Source organism: Oryctolagus cuniculus, chromosome 5 (assembly GCF_964237555.1).
Source record: "Oryctolagus cuniculus chromosome 5, mOryCun1.1, whole genome shotgun sequence".
NCBI lineage: Eukaryota > Metazoa > Chordata > Mammalia > Lagomorpha > Leporidae > Oryctolagus > Oryctolagus cuniculus.
In genome coordinates this window covers 169,968,122-169,970,992 of record NC_091436.1, presented here as the reverse complement: position 1 = coordinate 169,970,992, position 2,871 = coordinate 169,968,122, and the positions used below count along the sequence as shown (strand labels likewise).

The following is a 2,871-nucleotide window of genomic DNA, read 5'->3' as shown; positions in this document are numbered from 1 at the left end:
AGAAGGGCGCCTCCTTCAGTTCATTAGCTGTAAAACCCCACAATGTGAGTGCTCCAGAGTTTATTGTATTCGTCAAAACTGTGTGGTTCTTTGAGGTTGTTAAAGAGTCATTGTTAGTACATGGAATTCCGCAACAGAGCTGGAAACCGTCCCGTCAGAGTAAGGAGCCGTTCCAGTTCTGAGGATAAAATGTCAGTCGTCCACTCGGAGGAGCCGTGTGATAGTCACATAAATGATGTCGACAACTAGGAAGCACTGACAGTAAACACACCTGATGGGCTTAGGTGTCAGCATGGCTATTTTATTTTGACAGAGCAGTCCTCTGTCGTGTAGTCGTGGCCGAGTGGTTAAGGCGATGGACTAGAAATCCATTGGGGTTTCCCCGCGCAGGTTCGAATCCTGCCGACTACGGTGTGTGGCAGCAAGGCCGAGCTTTTGAAATTGAAGGTGAGGTGTGTAGGTACCTCCTCCTTTAAGGAACTTCACCTGGCTTGTGGTGCTGGGTTTAACTTTGCTCCTTCATGCTGCCGGGAAACACAGAGTTGGGCTCTCTTCAGCTCTAAGGTAAAACACATGACAGAGCTGGTGGTGTTTTATTTCTCTTTTCCTCCAAGGAAAGTCTGAGCAATCTTAATTGACAGTGGCAGGAGTGCACTTGCTAGTTTCTCACCGTAGCACCGTAGGATTGTCACCTTTTCAGGGATTTCCTTTCTCACATGCTAATGGCCCCTTATGCCTCCTAACACACTCGCACCTGCATCTGAGTGTAGCAGGCCTAGAGGCCATGCTTGCTTCATGCAAACCCAGCCTGCTTATAGATTAAATGAAGAAAGACAGCAAAATCCTTTTGCTTCCATGTAATTGGAAAAACAAGTCTAATAAAGGAACAGAAAATGATTGATGCAGATATATGTACTAATGTATGTATTGATGCATATTTATATATAATATTGACAGCTGAATTGATATAAATAGGTTTATTTTCTTTGTATATTCATAATTTAAGTATGTAAAAGTATCATAATATAAAGCTTGAATGATTTTGTGCTGTATAAATATATATAATGAATAGTAAAATTTCTCTTTTACCCATGTGTTAGCTGTTCAGTTTTTCTCTACAACACAAATTTTTGTATAAACTTCCAGAGTCGTGTGTATAAAATAACATTCATTCCATTCCATTCTTTAGTTTTAAATGAACCTTCCTTATAAAAATAATAACTCAGAGTGAATCACAGAGATGGAAAATGTAAAACTATAAAACTTTCAGAAAATAACATAAAAGAGGATATTTGGGATCTAGGTCAGGCAAACAGTCCTGAGACTTAAAACCCAGAGCAAAGTCCTTAAAAGAAAAAAAATTGATAAATTGGGCCTCATCAAAATTCAAAACTTTTAATCTGAAAAAGGATTTTATTTAGGGGTCGAAAAAACAAGCTAAAAATTGGGAGAAAATGTTTGTAAAGTGTGTTTCTGACAAAGGATAGTAAATGTATACAGAATTCACAAAACAACAGAAAAAGAAAACAATAATCCATTTAGAAAATGACTAAAAAACATGACGAGATTCCACTGGTGAGAGTATATATGCAGAAGGCAAACAAGAACATGAAAAACCTTCAACATCATTAGCCGCTGGGAAATACAAATTAAAATCATCTTTGATACACATAACAATCTGGATGAATCTCCAGGAAATGATGACGAGAAGCCAGTCTCAAAAGGTTATATTTTGTATGGCCCCATTTATATATCAGTCTAGAAATGACTAAATTATAGAAATGGAGACCTGATTTGTAATTTCCTGGTTTTTAGGGATGGAGTGTGGGAAGGAGTTGGGTTGAAGGAGAGCTTCCGGCCGCAGTGAAATGGTTCTGTGTCTTGTCCGTGGTACTGGACACATGACATATATGTGAGATATCACATAGAACTACACACCGTTCCACCACACACACTTGAATACAAGCAAAATGGGGGCAATCTGAGTGAGATTGGTGGATTGTGTCAGAGTTAATCTTCGGCTTGTGGTATCATAACACTGCAAGATGTCATCATCAAGGGAAACTGGGTAAGTGGGTCTCTATTACTTCTTAAAGCTATGAGTCTGCAATTATATCAAATTATATCTAATTATATACAGATGTAAATCATGTTCATGGAAACGTCTCATTAGTATCGTCAGCTGCAGCCTGCTCCATTGTGTGGATGTTCCACAGGTTATTTAATGAGCTGGATACTAGTGGTCATTTAGGGTTTTTGTGATATCCACCTGCAATATCAGAGAATGGGGCTCAAGTCCCAGTTCCATTCCCAGATTTCACCTTCCTGCTAATGGGCAACAGGGAGGCAGCAGCTCAAGTACCTGGGTCCCTGCCACCTACCTGGACTCCTTCCTAGCTTCAGCCTGGCCCAGCCCTGGCTGTTGTGAGCCTGGGGGCTAACACAGCACAGAGATCTGTGTCTCCCTTGCCTCTAAAATAAAAGTGAAAATAAATAAATAAAAATGTTAAAAACAAAAGAAGTGTTGAGAGCAGGACACTCCCCCAGACCACGTGGCAGAAGTTTGTGCAAGGGTTTTCTTTTGGTTTGGGCACTTGAGCCAACACCTGCTGGCTCCCAGGGTGCACCTTAGCAGGAAGCTGGAGGAGCAAACAGGTCTCACGGGATTCAAAATAAGACGCAGCCAAAATGACCCCTGCCCCTGCAAGATTCCCCAACCAGCAATAACGAAATCTCCTGGGAACCAGGCTCTGCTCTGAGGGAGCCCAGGCTGACCCAGGGGGCACCACCGTAGTCGGCAGGATTCGAACCTGCGCGGGGAGACCCCAATGGATTTCTAGTCCATCGCCTTAACCACTCGGCCACGACTAC

General features: G+C 41.8%; 1 long non-coding RNA gene and 2 other non-coding genes across 3 annotated transcripts in view; 2 read left to right on the top strand and 1 right to left on the bottom strand.

Annotated features, from left to right (window-relative positions):
- LOC138849853 (uncharacterized) overlaps positions 1–1,089 on the top strand; it is a 4,340-nt gene extending 3,251 nt beyond the window's left edge. Inside the window, exon 2 of the long non-coding RNA XR_011389083.1 lies at positions 1–1,089. This exon is cut by the window's left edge and continues 1,627 nt beyond it. This is a non-coding gene — a long non-coding RNA (uncharacterized lncRNA).
- TRNAS-AGA (transfer RNA serine (anticodon AGA)) lies at positions 330–411 on the top strand. The gene has a single exon. It is a non-coding gene; the product is annotated as a tRNA-Ser (tRNA).
- A 1,700-nt stretch (positions 1,090–2,789) lies between the features above and the next one.
- TRNAS-AGA (transfer RNA serine (anticodon AGA)) lies at positions 2,790–2,871 on the bottom strand. Its single transcript has one exon. It is a non-coding gene; the product is annotated as a tRNA-Ser (tRNA).